The 21,597-nt window shown below is 36.0% G+C and overlaps 1 protein-coding gene and 1 non-coding gene across 2 annotated transcripts in view; both read left to right on the forward strand.

Moving 5' to 3' along the window:
• Positions 1 to 21,597, forward strand: part of COP1 (COP1 E3 ubiquitin ligase) — a 250,901-nt gene that overhangs the window by 209,882 nt on the left and 19,422 nt on the right. The gene's annotated exons all lie outside the window — the stretch shown is intronic.
• LOC131815416 (small Cajal body-specific RNA 3) lies at positions 16,445 to 16,585 on the forward strand. The gene has a single exon (XR_009347728.1). It is a non-coding gene; the product is annotated as a small Cajal body-specific RNA 3 (non-coding RNA).

The following is a 21,597-nucleotide window of genomic DNA, read 5'->3' on the forward strand; positions in this document are numbered from 1 at the left end:
TAGTTTGTCTATTATTATATAAACATTTAGGCTGCCTCTGTTTTTTTTTAGTTCTAAGTTCTCCATGTTTTGGGGCCTATTGTTTTACCCCTTTTGTCTTGTAATATTATATTTATAATACAGAATCTTGTAAGCTGGGGAAAAACTGGATCAAAGGATTCACATTTTTTAGCTTTTGATATCTATTATTGTTTTGATTTCCAAAAACAGACCAGTTTTAGAAACCATAGTTTCTCCTTACCATTCCTGCACTGATTGTCAGGGATGGGAGGTGAAGGTAAGAGGCAGTGAGGTGAGAAGAGGGAGATGAGGTGTGTATATTTTCATGTAGCACACTCTTTAAAATCTGATTTCTAGGCATAGACATTGATTCTTTTGCTGGGACATCTTTGGAAAATTCCTTATCCTTTCTGAGTCCATGTCCCCATTTTTGAAGTGGATTAATACGAATACTTAATACCTCAAAGTGTTGGTAGGAAGCAAATGACATTATGCATATGAAACACTTATGCATGATAAGTCTTAAGTAAATGGTAGCTACTACTAGTAATAAATTAATGTGTAAAAGTTGGAAAAATTAACATTTGAGTGTCTATCCTGTCCTCCTATCTTGTTCAGTATTTTGTGGAAGTTCTACAGATCTATTCCAGATATATTTCTAGGTAAAAGGAACAGCATATGCAAAAGCTTAAGAATATGAAAGAAGAATGTTTGGAGCCTGCTAGGATGTAACAGGACTAGTGGGAGATGAAATGGAAAGTGGTAAAGGATTAATTCTGGACTGTGTTAAGAGCTTTGAACCTTATCTGTGCAACTATGTAAAGGAATTTAAGAAAAGTGATTGACTTCAACTTTTGATTTGTGGTTTTAGTTTAATTAACAACAACAACCAAAAAAATGCTATAGGCAAGACAAAGGAAGTGGGGATAGGGTTTTACTTTTTTCCAAGAATTTGGGAAATATATTTGAAGTTAAATTTGCAGTATCCATTGTTGTATTAGAAGGATGAAGACTCTAGGCTTATAGCAGTTAATTAGCTTTGTTGATGTAGGTAAGTCATCTAACATCTGAGTTTCATTTCCCTCTTTAATTTGAAGGAGCTGTAAATCCGATTTCTATTGTCCAGTTGACCATATATGTAAAACCATTTATATGCTTATAGTAAGACCATATTGTTTATATGTAGGTCCTCTAATAAGCTAAACCTTGTTTTATCCCATATATACAAATTCATGAAAACATTGTTTGAGAAACTGCCTGGTTTGCATTATTTTTCTCTCTTGATTCAGCTTCTGAACTCCCTTAAAATGGAATAACTGCCTCTAATTCTAGGATGTGCATTAGCTGTAAGGAAAGAACCCTTTTGACAGTTAGACATAACTTTATCTGAGAAGAGAAACTTTCTTGATGTTGAAAACGTGGTGAAACAAGTTTTGTAACGGCAATTTTCTAAGAAAAATGGAATTTTCTTAAGCCAATTGTAGAAATCCTTATTGAACAAATTGTAACACGTTTCAAGGACTACACTTTTTTAAAAGATTTTATTTATTTATTTATTTATTTATTTATTTGAAAGAGAGAGAAAAGAGGGAGAGAGAGGGGGAAGGGACAGAGGGAGAAGAGAGCGAGAAATCTCTGAGGAGACTCCACACCCAGCATGGAGCCCGACACGGGGCTGTCTCACAACCCTGAGAATGATCAAAAGTTGGATGCTTAATGGATTGAGCCACCCAGGTGCCCCTCAAGGACTATCCGTCTAAATTATGAATATTTTACATATAACAGTGGCAAGAAAAATAATTCACTTTTTAAAAATCTCCCTAAAATTTGAACTTTCTTCCCATATTCTTTTTTTTTTTCTGTTTTTAAGATTTATTTATTGATTTTGAGAGAGAGAGAGAGAGAGAGAGAGCATGCACACAAGCATGGGGAGGGCCAGAGGCAGAGAATGTCAAGCAGACTCCACTGAGTGCAGATCAAGCCCCCACCCAGGGCTTGATCCCATGACATCACGACCCAAGCTAAAACCAAGGATTGGACACCCCACCACCTGAGCCACCCAGGCACCTCTTTGTTCCCATAGTCTTTACTAATTCACTCTTAATATAATGTTTCTGATACTATAATTACTACATTATGTTTTGCATTAATTTTGGCAACTTCACATTGTCAGCAAGTGTTCAGATAGACTCTTACTGTCACAGGTTAATAGGAAGTTATTGTATTTGAATTTATATTGCATCTTAATAACAGCTGCTCTCATGTTCCTCTGATGAACATACTATGAGATGGGAAAAATAATAGGCCAACGCTTTTTTCCCTTTCTGACATTGCTCTGAACTTTTGATTGTTGCAGCCTAACCTGTATGTAAAATGAAACCATCTGTATGGTAGCATTCTCATTTTTCTAACTATATAACTGTAGTCTTGAATATTTGCATTAGTTATCTCTGTTAACATTGAAATACTAACAGAAATAGGATGGATGGTAATTCTAACTTCAGATTAGTACTTAGTTGGTGTGATTATCTAGTTTTCCAGTACTGAATCCTTTTTTTTTTTTTTTTTCTTAAAAGCTCCTTGTTAAATCAAATATGTGTCTTGGTTAGATTAGCAGTTACCATAGTTGTTTACTCTTAGTCGTCCTTTGGGGCTCTTTGATTTTTCTGCAACAAAGTTCTTAACTTGGAATTCCTAGAACCTACCCCACAAGGTTTTTTAGGATGTTCTTTGACCCACTAAAAGCACATGAAGAAGTTTGTCATGTCCATGTACTTATTAAAGCGTTAATTGCTTTTTATTTGTTTCCTAAAGAGGATCAAAATATTAATGATTAAAAATTAGTGCTACAAAATGTCTGGCAAGTTGACTTGATAGGACGATAAATTATACTAGCAGTACTAATTACTAAAAATTGTAAGTTTCTATTTTCTGCTCTCACTTTGAATTTTATATTGATTCTTACATAGCTTGACAAATTTAAAGATTTATTTATTTATTTATTTTTGTGAGCGGGAAGGGGAGAGAAGAGAGAAAGAGGGAGTGGGAGTAAGAGTGGGGGGGGGGCAGAGGGAGAAGCAGACTCCCAGCTGAGCAAGGAGCCTGATGCAGGACTCGGTCCCAGGACCCTGGGATTATGACCTGAGCTGAAGGCAGATACTTAGCTGACTGAGCCACCAAGGCACCCCAGTCTGGCAGATTTTAAAAAAAAAAAAAACATCACAGAACTAAGTGAACAGAAGTTCATTATTTCAATCCCTTTATTTTTTTCCTCTTCTTTTTCTAGTCCAGAGTTATGTTACCTATTTATTTTAAGAGAATGAGAAACCTTAACCAAATGATTTTGCTTCTATTTACCTTCTCATCTTTTAGGAAAGGAAGTGACACAAGATTACTGTTTCACAGGGCTGTTGTAAAACTCAAATGAGATTTTTGGCTGTTAATAAGCATTTTAATTGATATGATTTGACATTTATACAAAGTACATCTGTCATATAAAGAATAGACCAACTGTATGAAGGATTCTATATTAACGTGTTAATACATAGTTAAGAAAAATATTTCACAGAACTGGAACAAATAATGCTAAAATTTGTATGGAACCACAAAAGACTCTGAATAGCCAAAGCAGTCTCGAGGAGGATGAACAAAGCTGGAGGCATTACAATTCCAGATTTCAAGATAAAATATAAAAATGTAGTAATCAGGGGGCACCTGGGTGGCTTAGTGGGTTAAAGCCTCTGCCTTTGGCTCAGGTCATGATCCCAGGGTCCTGGGATTGAGACTTGCATCCTTGCATCCGGCCCTCTGTTCAGCGGGAGCCTGCTTCGCCGCCGCCCCCATCCCGTCTCTGCCTGCCTCGCTGCCTACTTGTGATCTCTCTCTGTCAAATAAATAAATAAAATCTTTTTTTTTAAAATGTAGTAATCAAAACAGTGTGGAACTGGCATGAAAGTAGAGACGTAGATCAATGAAACAGAATAGAGGGCCAAGAAGTAAACCCACAATTATATGGCCAATTAATCTATGGCAAAGGAGGGAAAAATATACAATGGGAAAAAAGATGGTCTCCTCAACAAATGGCATTGGGAAAACTGGACAGCTGCATGCAAAAGAATGAAACTAACTGACCACTTTCTTATCCCATACACAAAAATAAATTCAAAATGGATTAAACACCTACATGTGAGACCTGACACCATAAAAATCCTAGAAGAAAACAGAGAATAATTTCTTTGACATTAGCCATAGAAACATTTTTCTTTGGCAAGGGAAACATAAGCCAAGATAAACTGTTGGGACTGCATCAGACTAAAAAGTTTCTGCACAGTGAAGAAAACCATTAGTTTCCTTCCTCCCATTCGGGCAACCTACTGAATGGGAGAAAGTATTTGCAAATGATATTATCTTTTAATAGCCAGAATATATAAAGAACTTCTACAACTCAACACCCCAAAAATAAATAATCTGATTTTAAAAGACGAGGGACCTGAATAGTCCTTTTTCCAAAGAAGATATAGAGATGGTCAATAGACGCATGAAGACATTCTCATCATCACGGAAATGCAAATCACAACCACAGTGATATATCGCTTTTCACCTGTCAGAATGGCTAGAATCAAAAAGACAAATAACTTGTTTGTGGAGGAAAAGGAACCTTTGTATACTATTAATTGGGACGTAAATTGGTGCAGCCACTGTGGAAAACAGTATGGAAGTTTCTCAAAAAATTAAAAATAGAATTATCATATGATCCACTAATTCTACTAATGTTTACCCAAAGAAAGCAAAAACACTAATTCAGAAAGATGAGTACACTGCTGTGTTTATACTGTGGCATTCTTTCTAATAGCCAAGATATGGAAGGAACCCAAGAATCCATCAAAAGAAGAATGGGTAAACACACACACACACACACACACACACACACACACACACTGAAATACTACTCAGCCATAAAAGAGAACAAGATCTTGCCATTTGCAGCAACATAGATTACGGTATAATGCTAGGTGGAATAAGTCAAAAAGACAAGTACCATGATTCCACTTGTAGAATTAAAGGAACAAAACAAGCGAAGAACAAAAGAGAAACAGAAAAACAGACTCTTTTTTAAAAATTAACATATAATGTATTATTTGTTTCAGCGGTATAGGTCTGTGATGCATCAATCTTACACAATTAACAGCGCTCACCATAGCACATACCCTCCCCAGTGTCCATCAGCCCCTCCAGCAACCCTCAGTTTGTTTCCTGAGATTGAGATTGAGAGTCTCACATGGTTAGTTTCCCTCTCTAGTTTCATCTTGTTTCATTTTTCCCTCCCTTCCTCTGTGTTTTCTCTGATTGACTTATTTTGCTTAGCCTAATACCCTCTAGTCCCATCCACATCTTTGCAGAGTTTTTTGATGGCTGCATCAAAAAAATGATTCCCTTGTTTATATATACCACATCTGATGATTCCCTTGTTTATATATACCACATCTTCTTTATCCATTCATATCATCTGTTTGATGATATCTAGGCTCTTTCCATAGTTTGGCAGAAAAACAGACTCTTACATACAGAGAACCAACTGGTAGTTGTCACAGTTGAAGTGGGTAGGGAGATAGGTGAAATAAAGAGGATTAAGACTATGTGATGAGCACTAAGTGATGTGTAGAATTGTTGAGTCATTATATTATACATTAGAACTATTAGAAACTAATAGAACACTATGTTAACTATACTTCAGTTTAAAAATTCTTTTTAAAAATATCATTTTGGGGCACCTGGGTGGTTTAGTCATTTAAGCATCTGTCTGCCACTCAGTTCATGATCCCAGGGTCCTGGGTTTGAGCCCCTCCGTTGGGCTCCCTGCTCAGCGGGAAGCCTGCTTCTCCCTCTCCTACTCCCCCTGCTTGTGTTCCCTCTCTCCCTGTGCCTCTGTCAAATAAATAAAATCTTAAAAAAAAAATCCTCATTTTCTATTTTAACAAAATACACATGAAAAAAGAAAAAATAACTCCATTAAATTGCTAATAATCTGCATATAATCTCAAAGGTAAAGAGAAAAACAGCTCAATAAATTACAAAAACACCTTTTTCCTAATCAAGGGGTAAGAGAAGAACCATGAGAACCATAAGAGACTATGGACTCCAGGAAACAAACTGGGGATTTCAGGGGGAAGGGAGTTAGGGGGATGGGTTAGCCCAGTGATGGGTATTAAGGAGGACACATATTGCATGGAGCAATGGGTATTAGATGCAAACAGTGAATCATGGAACACTACATCAAAAACGAAGGATGTACTGTGATGGCTAATATAATGATCAAATAAATAAATAAAACAACATTATTAAACCAGAAAACAAACAAAAAAAAAGACCCACCTTTTTCCCATCTAGGAATTAAATCTGTTTATTAAAAGAAGTTTCGATTGGGCTTATGTATGTCAGCCAGCTTAGTGAAGGTATGTTTTATGGTGTATGCCAAGTGTTATTAATAAGACTTTGAATAAATAAAAAACATGTTTTACTTTTTTTCCCATGTTTTACTTTTTTTTTTTTTTTTTTTTTTTTTTTTTTTTTTTTAAAATTTTATTTATTTATCAGAGAGAGAGAGGGGGAGAGAGCAAGCACAGGCAGACAGAATGGCAGGCAGAAGCAGAGGGAGAAGCAGGCTCCCTGCTGAGCAAGGAGCCCGATGTGGGACTCGATCCCAGGACGCCGGGATCATGACCTGAGCCGAAGGCAGCTGCTCAACCAACTGAGCCACCCAGGCGTCCCCCCATGTTTTACTTTTAACATGAGCTTTATAGGAAGAATTATTTAGGGTAAAATATTCCTAATTTGAAATAAAAAGACTGCATCCATAATGTGTTTACTTTAACAGTTTGTTGGTAATCAGTATGCCTGGTGATAGGTCCTGAAAGTATTTATAGGAACTATAAAAAAGGAATGTGAAATAGAATTTTCATGTTATATGGGTAAAAAATAACAAAAAAGGATGTTGAACTATTTGATTATAAATTTTCTTAAAAATTATAATCTTCTATATTTCTGTTTTTTTAAATGAAAAATTTACTGTAGTGTAAATAATTATCTTACCAGTTGTTCTGCATTATCACCTGGGTGTTTTGATGTATTAATCCTGAAAAGAGAAAATTCTTAATTGGGAAACTTAGTCAGTTGTTTAGAAAATAGAGTAGCTATTCATTTTGTATGAGTAGTTATGTAGTTATGTAGTTATGTTAACTTTTTGTTGATTTTTTAGTGTGCAAGGTTTAGTTTCCATCCTTCTCAAAATGGTACAAAAACATAATTTCATTTTACTCTTTGATAATTTACTACATCTTCTTTACCCATTCATCTATTGATGGATACTTGGGTTCCTTTCATACCTTGACTATTATAAAGAATGCTGCAGTAAAAACACAGCAGTGTACTCATCTTTCTGAATAAATGTTTTTGTTTTCTTTGGGTAAACAGTAGTGGAATTACTGGATCAATTTTGTTTACATAATTTTTTATCTCATAGTGAAGGCTATATATAAAAATTTTAGGGGCATCTGGGTGGCTCAGTTGGCTAAGTAACTAACTGCCTTTGGCTGAGGTTATGATCCCAGAGCCCCAGAATCAAGTTCTGCATCAGGCTCCCTGCTCACAAGGAAGTCTGCCTCTCCCTCTGACCTTCTAGTGCTCTCTCTCTCTCATATAAATAAATAAAATCTTTAAAAAAATTTTTTTTTTCTTTAGATCTTTATCCTTTTAAAATTTGAAAATCATGTTTATTGTTTAGACTCTAAGGTAAGGACCAGCATAATAGTCTTTTAGTATTTAGTGTTTTCTTCATATATTCTGAAGTGATTCAGATGTAGTATCCCAGATAATATTAAGATGAATTTTTCTTATTTGTGTGAGTATATTTCAGTTCTGACCTGGGACTCCTAGATTTTTCTTGTCAAAGGTATGTTTTGAATAGATTATTCCACCTGACGGGGAATTATAGGGGAAAGTTTTATGTTTGTTTTCTTTTTAAATATTGTGGATGGCAAGTTTAATTGAGTGAATTGATTATACTTTAGATTTGAAGTCCTGGAAATAAGAGGTTGAATTAATCTGACCTGCTAGTTCTTTTTACCCACTTTATCATTGTTCAAAATATATATATATTATGTTGAAGTTTTATCTTGAGCAGTCATTATATTTTGTGAAATAACTGACATTTAAACTCACATTTTTAGGGAAGTAGAAATGTTTTTTTTTTCTCCAAACATGCATGCATATACATATAAGTAATATATGTATTTTATTTATTTATATGAGAGAGAGAGAGCACTAGAGGAAAGAAGGTCAGAGGGAGAGGCAGACTTCCTTGTGAGCAGGGAGCCTGATGCAGAACTTGATTCTGGGGCTCTGGGATCATAACCTCATATAATTTTTTCAAGAACCATACAAATCCATTCATTAAAAGTAATAGTACTCACCATTGCCAAAGCACATAATGTCTTACCACTTAACTTTATTCCTCTTCCATTCTTTCTCCATTTGAAAGTGTTTTTGAAATATTCTGGAGCATCAACATGTCAGTAAAAAAAGTAATAGGTAATTGCTATTCACTCTAGCTTTGTTGTGCCGTCTAGAGAAAAAATCAACAGCAGCTCTTCAGAGGAAGTTTTTAGTGGTCATTAGCCTCGCATTTGAAATAAAATGTTAATGGATGAAGGGTCTATGACAACATTTTTTTTTTAATGCTTTCCCCTGCCTATTTACCACCTGTTTCTACCACTTCTGAAAAAATAATCCAAAAGGAACATGCACTTAATACTTAAACTGCTCCTTTAATTTTTAATTTTCATCCAGATCACAATATTTTAAAATTTCCCTTGATATTTTCTGTTTGGCCTTTGAGTTACTTGGAATGTGTTGTTTAATATCCAAGTTTGGTTTCTAGTTTAATTTTGTTGTAGTCTAAGGAATATATGGCTTCTACTTTTGGGGTTTAAAATTACTTTCATGGTTTCATATATGTTCCACATGCATTTGAGAAGAATCTGTATTCTGCTTTTGTTCGGTAGACTGTTCTATAAATGTTAATTAGGTCAACTTAATCGATAAGGTTTTGTAATTTTTGTATAATCTTGCTAATTTTCTGTCTAGTTGTTCTGTCAGCTGTAAAGAGTGGGAATTTTTAAATCTCCAGGTATAAATTGTTCAGTTTTCTATTTCTCTTTTCAATTCCATCAGATTTTGATTTATGTAGTTTTGTTTTGTGTTCTTTATATAATTATTACAGCTCTGTGATGTGTATAAACTCATCATTATGAAATTTTCCTTTTTGTCTATTGTCATATTCTAATACAGCAATTCTAGTTTTCTTTCAGTTACAGCTTCTTTGGTATGTCATCTTAGTGCCTTTCAGTTTGTTTATTTATGTCCGAAGGTAAGGTGTAGATGGCATGTAAATGTTCTTCAGTTACTCAGTCTTAAAATCTTTACTTTTTGGTTGGGTGTTTAAATTATTTACTTTTAATGTAAGTATTGATCTGGTTTGATTTACAGATAGTCCCAACATCTGTGTCATGCCTGAGTCTAGTTTAATGATTGTCTCCTCAGATTATTTTTCCCTGAATGCCTTGTGATTTTTGGTTAAAAGCCGTACATATTGTATGGGACAGTAGATACTGAAGGAAATGTTTTGTATGCTGTGAATACTTATGGGTATGCTGTGTACACTTTTCGTTCTGCCACACTTTCATTGTGGGAGTTGTGTTAACATAGTCATGATTTAAATTGTTTCAAAGTTTGTTCTTGCTATGATTACCCTCATTGGACCATATCTAGTAATACTTTATGTTTAGAGTCTTGGCTGCTTTGCCAGAAGTTTTCTCAGTGTGTTCTCTGCTGGATTTTCGGTCTGCTCTTTGCACTGCTTCCCAGAACAAATCTGTCTCTTGTAGCAATCTTTGCTATATTCCTTGTTTATGTGGTGGGGGTAGTTATGAGAGGAGGGATGTTCTTTTAAATTTTGAATAATCCTCATTCCAAGTTTGGTCCTGTGAACCTAGGTCTTGAGGGTGTGGAGTTAGTTCACCTTTCTGCCCATCTTCCAAATGAAATGCTGGATCTAGCATATGTTCCTGCCCTTCTCCTAAGAGCAAAACATTTTATTTCCTGTTCTCCCTCAACTGCAGTTTCTCCTCAGACTATAAGTCCCTCCCCCCCTTTCCTCTACAGACTAATCCTTTTGTTCTGTATAGGGACATAGTAGGTGTGTATCTGCATGGTTTTAGGAAATGGTTGCTGTTCCTTTCCTCCAGCCAATAACACATGAGACATTTTCTGAGGATTCTCTCCATTCTTCCCAGGTGGGGATCATGGAAGAAAAGTCTAGAAAAGCATGCTAGTCTCCCACCCCCAATGTTTATAGTCACAGGGGCCTCACACATCATGCTAGGCACCTTGTGGTATTTTGTTAAACAGGAACTTAAAATTCCTGCTGGTTTATCCAGCTGTTTCTGGTTCAGGTAAGCAAATACTGTAGCATTCTCTTCCTGCAGGTACCAGTTTCTTCTGGTTTTTAGATTTTTTTCCCTAAACAGTTCTTTAACAGGTCCAAGAAATGTCCTTAATTAGCAGTTGTTCAGCTTTTTTTTTTTTTTTTTCTTGTTATCTTAGGGGCGTTGCTCTTTCCAGCTTTCTCTATCTCCAAGCTGTACTTTCTAGTTTTTAGTACTTGTATTACTTCTGTAGGTAGAAGGGGTTTTTAACAATCATTTTTAATTATCTTAGACTTACTTCCTGGTATTTAAATTTGTGTATTGTCAGTATATTTCAGAGCTCTATTAATAGTAATAGGTTTTTGATTTCTTATTACATTTTGGGATAATTATCTTTTGCAAAATATGGTGTATAATGTATGTTCTTCTGTAATCCACCCCTCCCTTGCCATTACCACAGATAATCATTTAGTTAAGTGACAAAAGTAATCTCAATTACAAAACACAAATTCAGTATCCGAATTGGTAGTAGCAATGAAATCATCTATTTGAAATTTGTTTGCTAACAAAAGTCTCAAGACCTATTTAGCCAGGACAAGAATTTTTTGGAAGTGTGAGGAAAATATTTATGGTATTTAGAAGTTATAATGTAACATCTTAACCCATTGAGCATTTTAATTTGAGTCTCAAATAAGGAAAGTTTCTCTAAAGTTTGCCAGACTTTTAGAATGTGACTGACAGTTGTGAAGACACATTTAAACCAATTTGGTATTCTACTAATGACCAGGGGGATTTCTGTTGAAATTCAGACAGTATAGACTATTGCTGTGATTTACTACAACATGGAAAGTATTGGATTAATTTTTTAAAATTTTATTAAATATGCTCCTATTCCTCAGTATTCTTTTTTTAAGATTTTATTTATTTGAGAGAGAGAGAGCACAAGCGGTGGGGGAGTAGGGAGGGACACAGGGAGAGGAAGAAGCAGACTCCATGCTGAGCAGGGAGCCCTGGGCGGGGGCTCTATCCTAGGACCCTGAGATCTGAGTTACCCAGGCACCCGTATTCTTTGGTATTCTATAAACTTAAAATCAAATCTATTTAAGTACAAGGTTTTGACCATTAAAGAATGGACTCTTAGAAATGTAAAAGCAAGTTTGGAATGTGTCTAAGCACAATCTGATCTCATTATCCTTTAATCTTGAATCCATTCTCCATTTTGTCCCCTGCTACTCTGCCACTTACCCCTACTCGTTCAGGCCTTCATCACCCCCGGCCATCACCTCATAGTCCCATGTTTAAAATGCTCCCTCATGTCTAATGGTTACAGAATAAAATCTAAGCTTTTTTATGTGACATTTAACACCTACTTCTTCAGCATTATCACATACCACTTGCATAGGCACATTTTACACTCCAGCAACACTGAACTGTTTGAAGACCCTCAAAAACCACATGATTGTTTGTTTACCCTTGTGCCTTTGAGCTTCTGCTCGCTATGTCCAGATGCCCATTTCTGTACTTCTATGTGTTACATATTGTAATGTCATAGCCGGGAAGTTCTTTAAGTACAGTGCTGAGTTTCGTAGCCACAGAAGTAGTAGTGTTATTTGGTTAGATGACTACCATTAGATTCCTTACATTTTGCCCAGTGTAGAAATGAATTATATCACATTTCTGATGGGGTATCCTTCAAACTTTTCGAATGCTTCTGGTGACCAGAAATTCCTTCTTCACAAGGAGGTCCATTATATTTTTCTGTAACTCCAAGTCTTACAAAGTTGTTCCATTAAAAACAGCTCCTACTTCTTCCCATCACCTCATAAACAATAAATATTTAAAAATGTGTGATGTTTAAGAACTCGTGACTCCATTTGCAGTGAAAGTCAACATCTGAATTTTCATTATGTTAACTTACTCTTTACCTCAGTCTTACTTGAATCCTTTGCAGGTATGTAATGTCACTTGAAAATAGAGGTGAGGCATTCAAAACTCCGTTCTGTGAAGTTGTGCTGATGTTGTGTAGTTTCCTTTGTTATGGACTAGTTTAAATACTGAAATGGGAGGATGAAAGAAAAGAGAATAGGACATTTACTTACTAGTACATGTAAACAACACTAGTATAGGTAACAACATAGCTCTCAGTTTCCCTTTTTATTGTATTTATTTTGAATTTCCATTTGTGAAGTTAAATTGTCTATGAAATCCCGTGAGCCACTTGGTATTTCAAATTCCAGTACTGAATATAATATCTTTTTTAACTAAGTAAACTTACATAGATTATGTAAAAGTATTAAAATAAGCTTCACATACATAGTCATTTTTATTGAACTCAAAAGCCTCATTAGGATAAAAACTCTTGTCCTGTTCATCTTGGTCTTGTCTTGGCCTCGCATGGGATCAGGAAAATAGGCACTCAGTAATTTTGTTTATTTAAATCTTTCCACTTCCCTCTCACTAACAGAAAAATAGCAGAAAAATGCAGACTTCTCCTTTCTCTGAATTCAACACTTATAGACAGTTTCCAGTGTCTATACTAGTGTTTTTTCAAAGCATGGTCTTACTGATTATCTACCTCAGAATTATTAATTTCCTGGGATTTGTATTAAAAATGCAAGTTTCTAAACCTCAGACTTATTAAGTTAATGTTTCAAAGAAGGTGAGATGCAGGAACCTCTATGGTGGTGGTTTTATTTCTTTATGGAATGCACAAATCTCTTCTTTCTTTTTATTAAATAGCCTAAAATTACATGGGAGAAACAAAGATCCCATCCCCAGCACATCCAGTGTTGATCCCACCTGTGGAAATTGGTAGAGATCCAGTAATGTATCCATTGGGGATGGGGCAAAAAAAATGTTTCCAGCAGTGACCACCACAGACCTGTTCTTCATTTCAGAGGAGTAACCTAGGTATTATTGTCTCAGCCCTTCCAAGAGCCACATTAAAATTCTAAGTCCCCCTGGAATTTGGTCACTTTGGAAGATGTTACAAAGACCAGCTCCAAAGGCAACATTGGATAATAGGCTGTGATTTCCCTTTGATCTCCTCAATAGCACAAATAAAAGCTAGAACATTCTTGTAGTGCTTGTAGTAAATCAGGATCTTAAAGCTGGAGTCAAAGATGTGTCTCCCAAAAGGTAGCATATCTTGATGTTTAATCAGCCAAATTTGACCAAACATTTACTAATTTATTATAAAGGAATACAATTCAGGGAAAGCCAAATAGAAAAGATGCACAGAGAAAGGTGCTGCTGCTGCTGCTGGCGGCAGTGGCGGAGTATAGAGCTTTCTTGTCCTGGGCAAACCATCTTCCTGTCACTTGAATGTGTTCACCAGCCCAGAAGCTCCGGAATCTTCATTTTTAACACACTGCTCATGGATTTATAAGTAATAAAGTACTATAAAGTATCAGTTGTTGAGCTTTTTTTCCTTCTTATATTTGTTTTATAAGTATTTGCTGAATTAACATACTTCATCTAACTAAATTTCAAAGACTCTAAATGGCCACAAAAAGCAGTGAGATTTGTTTAAAGATTTTACTTATCTGTTTGAGAGAAAGCGTGCGTCAAGTGTGGGGCAAATAGAGAGGGAGAGAGAGAAGAAGAGAATCTCAAGCGGACTCCATGCTTAGCTCCTACACGGGACTTGGTTTCACAGCCCTGAGATTGTGATCTGAGCCAAAATCAAGAGTCTGATGCTTGACTAACTGAGCCACCCAGATGCCCCACTGTGAAGTCAGTTTAAATCAGTCATTGAGCTCAGGAATTTATTCTGTACAACCAAAAGAAATGTATTATGAAACACCATTCCTTTGATTTTACTATTCTACTTTCGACATATTAACATCCTTATTTCCTTTTGGCTGTATCTTCTTCCAAGTCACGAAATTTAAAAATTTCTGTATTGCCTCTCCTCCCTCTCCCACTTACTTAAATCCTCTCACCCTTTTCCAGCTCAATCCCTACATTTTTGTTCCTCTGTCCTTGGTTTCTGGGTTTTAACAGTTACTGATGCACCTATAGAATGCGTTTTACCAGCTGCCACTCAAGCATATTCTCTAATTGTACTTCATTTTGCGTTGCCCCAGTTATCTTTCTTGCTTCTACTTTGAGAGCAAAAAATAACACCAAAAGCTGTTATAGTTAGTTCTACTTAGTTTTCTAGGAAACAATTAAGATAAAATTTAAATCTCCTTAACCTAGGGAGCCTGCTTTATGTTTTTAATCAATTTTATAAGATCATGAATATGGTGACTGTGATATACTAGGACATTCATACTTCAGACAACACCTTTTCTTTCTTTCTTTTTTTTTTAAAAGATTTTATTTATTTATTTGACAGACAGAGATCACAAGTACGCAGAAAGGCAGGCAGAGAGAGGAGGGGAAGCAGGCTCCCTGCTGAGTAGTTAGCCCGATGCAGGGCTCGAACCCAGGACCCTGGGATCATGACCTGAGCTGAAAGCAGAGGCTTTAACCCACTGAACCACACAGGCGACCCCCCCTCTTTTTTTTTTTTTTTAAAGATTTGATTTATTAGAGAGAGAGTGCACAAGCTGCAGGGTAGGGGGAGCAGAGGGAAAGAGAGAAGGACTCCCAACTCAGCCCCAGGACTTGAGCTGAAGGCAAACGCTTAACCAACTGTGCCACCCAGGTGCCCACCAACTGCCTTTTAATTACAAAGAAATTTAGGTTGTGGTGCTTGGCTGGTTCCGCTGGTTAAATGTCCAACTCTTGGTTTTGGCTCAGATCATGATCTCAGGGTCATGAGATTGAGCCTAGCATCAGGCTCTGTGATAAGTGTGGAGTCTGCTTATGTTTCTTTCTCCCTTATCCTCTGCCCCTCCTTGCTGCTATCTCTTTCTAAAATAAATCTTTAAAAATAAAATTAGGTTATAGTATTTTATTAAGAATAATTGCCAGGGCGGCTGGGTGGTTCAGTGGGTTAAGCCTCTGCCTTTGGCTCCGGTCATGATCTCAGGGTCCTGGGATCAAGCCCCAAGTCAGGCTCTCTGCTCAGCAGGGAGCCTGCTTCCCCCTGCCTCTCTGCCGGCTTGTGATCTCTCTTTCTCTCTGTCAAATAAATGAATACAATCTTAAAAAATAATAATTGCCACTTACTTGTTTGGTGCCTATAATATGCCACTTCCTGTTTTGGTTAGATACTTTACTGTTTCGTTTGAGTTTTCATAAAAATTCCGTGAAGTACCTGAAATTTCCGCTTTATAATTGAAGGAATTGAGTTTCCACGAAGGTGAAGCCAGTACCGTGACAGAACCAAAATACAGTCCAGGTCCCCGTGTCTTAAATTCATTACCATTTCTTCTGTATTACACGGTATCCTTAAAGTAGTACAGAACTTTTGAAATAGTTTTGCCAGAGTATTCTGGAGGAAATGTGCAAATAGTGCCCTTAGAAATGCACAGTTCCATGATCAGAGGCCCTCCGTAGTATTGATCGGCAGTATGGAGTAATTGTTTTCTGTCAGATATGTGATTGCAAGCACATTGTTCTTAAGCTTTATTCAGGGGTGTATCCAGGGTCTGGAGGTATTGATATGTGAGGGAAGTTATGGGTGTCTAGAAATCATATTTGAGTTGTTTTGTGTCAAGGAAAATTAACCTGATTGGGGCTGGGAAATGAGAAAGGAGGAGAGTTTAGAAAGCATTAGGAATAAAGGGAAGTTGGTGGACATATGTGATTTGTTTGGTGTGTGTATCTCAGTCCTCCTTCCCTTGTACATGTTCTTGGCAACCTTTATTCCTAGAGTAAAGATCACTTTGGTTTTTATATGCTGCATTTTTTTTTTATGGTTCTTTTTCTATTTCTTTCGGAATCCTATTTTTTTCTGTAGTTTATTTGAATGCATTGAAGGGTATTTAAATGAGAAACTAATGCAGTTGGGAAGTTGCTACAGGAAAGACAGGATAACTGAAGGCTTCTTAATAATAAATCACACCAAAAATGGAACCTGCAGGAACCAACTATGTGGACAAATGGAAAAATGCCTTTTGTCTACAAATTGCAGTGATCCTACATAAACATGGAGGTCTCTTTCTGGCTTAGGATAGCTGGCTAAGTCTGATCGTTCCCCTCCATACAACCTTTAAACCAGCATTCCAAGTACTGCTTTCTGTGCTATTTTGTTTACTGTCTTGGTCAGTAAGTGTACGGAATTTTTAATAGACACCAAGTAAGGTTACTTCCAATTGGGTTATAGATACCTTATGGTTTGTTTTAAGAATAGGTATTGTTTGATTGATTAAGGAACCTACAGCCAGCAAGTGGACTGAATATAGAAATACTATTTTCTGAGAGGTCATTGACTTAAATCAGGGTTATCAGTAGAGGTCAATCAATATTATAGATATGAAGAAGCTAATCAGAAGTAGCTTCCATGAAGTTTCTGGTTAGAAATTAATTCATCATTAAGAAAGTGATATTCCCAAACACAGTTTATGCAAATTTTTAAGTCTGTAACAAATTTGAGGAATGATCTTTACCAGGAAAAAGCTGCTACTAAGTATTAACTTCTTAGCACTAAATTTGAAATCTTGGGTTTTTCATTGTGTGTGTTCTGTCAGCAGGGGAGGGACCTGCTATAGCATTGCTAATTCACAGCACCAGGGTGTGCTGTAAGCAAACCACAGCTGGGTTTATTTATAACTAATTGCATGGGTATCTGTCCTTGTTTGTGGCTTTGAAATTCCCATATATTTCTTCTTCTGGACAATTACTGTATCAGACAATATTGAATCATAGCCTTATTTTTCTAAGCTCTTTAGAAATCATTAGTCTGCTCTTTATTTTGAGGAACCATTTTAAGATTTTGTACTACTTGTATTATTATTATTTAAAGGTTCTATTTATTTGAGAAGCAGAGAGCATAAGCAGGTGGAGGGGCAGAGGGAGAGGGAGAAACAGATTCCCTGCTGAGCAGGGATCTGGACCTGAGTCAAATGCAGGTGCTTAACCGACTGAGCCACTCAGGTGCCCCTTGCTTGTATTATTTGTGCTCTGCTTCTTTACACAAGAAACTAAAATCTAGGTTCAAGACCCTTCGTCAAAATGACCTCTGAGTAAAAATCAACATAAATATTATTGAGGTCTAATTCAAAAGGGAAGAGACTGCCTCATGATTGAATCTATCTCAAGGTGTGTTTACAAAGTTTACAAAGTTGTCCTCACCATTTTTGTTATTTTCTAGGATGTTTCAGCCAAGCCCAGGAAATATAGTACTTATTTAACTTATTTAACCTTGTGTTCTTAAATCCTTTTCAAAGCATTCATCATTTTGAATCTGCTTGCTACCAGTTCTTCCATTTCATCTTCCATGTAGCTATGTAGTACCCTCACCCTTTTGCTGCCAGATCATATATGCCCCTTAAACTCTCTCCTCCACAGTCTCCAGTAAATCTGGTAAGTGACAGCTGGCTTCTACTACAATCACATGTATCATATAGGAATTGAGTGATTCTCATATATTACAGATCAGAGCTGACATAGTAATTAGAGATGGATTTATTTGAGTGTGAAGGCAAGTGTGTTTTGTACCAGTTCCATCAGTTATACATCCTTTGCTATTTAAGGTTTTGTGGAAGCTCAGAGTTTGATTCTCACAATGTGAATTTTAAATCCCATTGTAAGAAAAAATATTTGTGTCTGTAATATTTCTGTTGTCCTTAAAGATTAAATGGAATTATAACCACTTTTATGGTCAAGGATATGCTAAAATCAGGGACAGTCGGATATTTAATGGTATAGCTATGTTCCTTTTTTTCTAAAACGAGGTTGATGCCTAGGTTGGTGCCCCCTCCTGCTGTTAAATAGTTTTAATATCCATTCCTGAGAACAGTTCTTTTATGTATGTTCAAAATGTTCACACAGTTTCCTTTGGATACCAAATATAAAAAGGTCTTGACAGAAAAAAATAAGCTTGAGACAGGGAAGAGAGTTGATAATGTACTGATTTCTGGAGGAGGCAGGTTTTTGGTGGAGGTAGACCTCCTTCCAGTTCCTTCCTGTGTGTGTATATGTGTGTGTTTTTCTGTCTACTCACATTACATTTCTAAATTGGCACTTAGACATGATTGTTGGACTACTTTGAAGTCTTAAGTTGTTGATGTATTGTTAACCTTTCAAAATGGTAAAACATCTTAGAAGAAATCCTGCAAAGAAATTGTAGATCTATCTGTACACGTGTATATGGTCATTTTCCCAGTGAGAGGAGCAGTTTATAATGAAATCATTTTTAATGAATGTGAATTTTCATGTAGAGACAGATCCATTGGTAAAATTTAGTGGGCTAGTATTTTGTGTTTATAGTCATGATCACATTAGGCCCTTTTACCTTTAGATAAAATTTGGATTTCATATGCATTTATGTCTTCTCTCTGTTTAGTACTATTCTTCCTTAAATCTAGTCATGGGTATAGGAAATACCCAGCACCTAGAGCATCATCAGTTTGCCATTAAAAAAACCTGGTCCACTTTGTCTTAGAATGATCATAAAAATATCTTCTATATGGGATGTTTCCGCTAGTCATTCAGAAAATCTTACTTAAAAAGCTTAAAAAGTTTGAATTTGAAAAATCTGATAAGCCTTCAAATCTAGGAGTCCTTTTGATTAGCAGAGTAATTCATTTCCTCTTATTAGATAAGTTAGTTATAAGAACAGGTATTTGAACCAATAAAAAAAAATGAAGTATGATGTGATGAATATAATAGGTTTTATTAAAATAATTACCCATTATTTTATTAATTGTAAATTATGACTATATCATTCTTTTAATAATAGTCTTTACAGTTTGTGCTTACATAGGTGCCCATTATCATCTTGAGGAAGGATACCAGTGGGGAGGAAAGAGAGAGTTTAGATTTAACTGAATGATCTTGAAAAGATTTCCTCGTAATGAAGAAACTCCAAACCTCCTAGATCTGAGTTGAGATTGGCAGGGAAGAATAGAGTACTGGCACAGCCTTACAGCCTGACTGTAGAACACGCTCTTCCATCTTAGTTTCTCCAGTGATATCAATCAAAATCATACTTCTAGGGAGACCCATAAAAGACCAAATTCTACATATAGAAAGGACTCTAGGTATATGAAATTTGAGATGTAACATCCATATATATGAGAGCTGAGGCTTTCCCATAGATATCAAATGTTCACCTAAGACTCCTTTCTCCTTGCATTCTGATTGTGTAAATTTGGGTTGGGGCCATGCATGTGGTTTATTAAATCAGTATTCTACAAGCTGGCAATTGGTATATTGTATCAGTCTTCATATGTTGATTCATAGTTTTGCTATTCCATAGCTTTGTATATGGCTTTGAACAAGTTAAGTCTCTTTAAGAACATGTTTCTTTTGTAAATTGAGGATGAAAATAACATTTTCCTCAATAAGACTGCCCAGTGGAGACTTAGTGAAATAATTCATATAAAGCCTTTGTATAGTAACTGGCCTGTAGTGCTCAATGATTGGTTATGTAATAATGATAGAAGGTTGGTTTTTTGTATTTGGTTTTACTGTCTCTGTAAGATAGTAAAATGAGAATCTTAGATTCTAAGATTTGTCTGTCTTACAAACTCAATTCAGACAAATAACTCAGCCTTAGATTCTCTATACCAGAGAAGGCGGGGGGTGGGGAGGATTGTAACATTTCAGTTTAAAGAGCAGGACCTCTTATTGATAGATTATAGTTTTGTGCTCATTTTTTCTTAGACATATTTACATATATTTTATGAAGTCAGTGCTAAAAGAAAGGTTAGAGACTAAAAGAAGCTGTCAGGCTTACAAATGGTGTTTATTTAGAAATCTTTGAGGATCTTTTTGGGATGCATGTTTGAGTATCTTTGTGTGGGCTCTCACGTGATGCACGTGTGCAGCATAGATTATGGCTGTGTTAAGGTAAATGAACACACTCTGGTCAAGTTGATGGGTTCTCCTGATGATTCATAGCCATACAAAAGTGAAATACATGTAACTCTGAGATCAGAAACAACATGAACTTGATAAAAGACAAGATCTTCTCTAAAGTGGTTTCAATAAAAGAATGATTCTGCATGTCAGGAAAGCTGCTATGGCACAGTAAGATGAAGCAGCAAAATGTTAGCACTTTGAGTATGTTCCTTTTTTGTATTTAAATTATAGGGTACTATGAGAAAGTTTGTGAAGGTTTAGGGATACTTTGAAGAAAATAAAGAGTGAAGAAACTAGATAACTGACCAGTATCACTTAACAGAGCATTGATAGAAGAAAAACTGTTAAAAATTTCTATGTATTGTATTTGCATCTCAACTCAAGGGAAAGGCAGAGGATGGTCATAAAGCAACTCTAGATCATACATGAACAGAAAGACTGAAAGGGCAAATTCAATTTAAAGTGTTCTGTGGCTACAGGATGCTGAGTCAAAGTCAGATTTGGCCATATACAGAATCCATGAACTCATATATGAAGGGAAAAAGCATTCTAATTTTCCAGATTTTATTTATTTATTTATTTATTTGACAGAGATCACAAGTAGGCAGAGAGAGAGAGAGAGAGAGAGAGAGAAGGAAGCAGGCTCCCCTCTGAGCAGAGAGCCTGATGCGGGGCTCGATCCCAAGACCCTGGAATCATGACCTGGGCCAAAGGCAGAGGCTTTAACCCACTGAGCCACCCAGGCCCCCCATCCAGATGTATTTTAACTATAAATATCATTACTCTTCCATCCCACCCCAAAATGAAAAAAAAATAAAATGAGGCAAAAGTCCCAATTTTATGTTTATAATCTTGATATGAAAAGAGCCTAAAGTATTTGAAGTGACACTGTAGTCATCACTCCAATTAGCACTCCTTTCTCGCAATGAGAAGAAAGGTACCAGTTCATTTAAAAAAGAGACAAAAGCTCTGTGGAGGAGCTATTAAGGAATTAACAGATATAATGTAGATTGTGAGTTGTTCTTGTTTGAAACCTAGTTTACCTTATATTTTTATATACTTCTCTGTTTATGTTTAAGGAAGATACTAAATTCAGCCATCTTCCTCTGTGTTTTGTGTCCTCTTTGGAGTTGTATTTGCAAATAGTGTGTGTTGTACACAGTGATTTACCAGTTTCATTATATGAATGTTTGTC

Source organism: Mustela lutreola, chromosome 14 (genome assembly GCF_030435805.1).
Source record: "Mustela lutreola isolate mMusLut2 chromosome 14, mMusLut2.pri, whole genome shotgun sequence".
NCBI classification, from domain to species: domain Eukaryota; kingdom Metazoa; phylum Chordata; class Mammalia; order Carnivora; family Mustelidae; genus Mustela; species Mustela lutreola.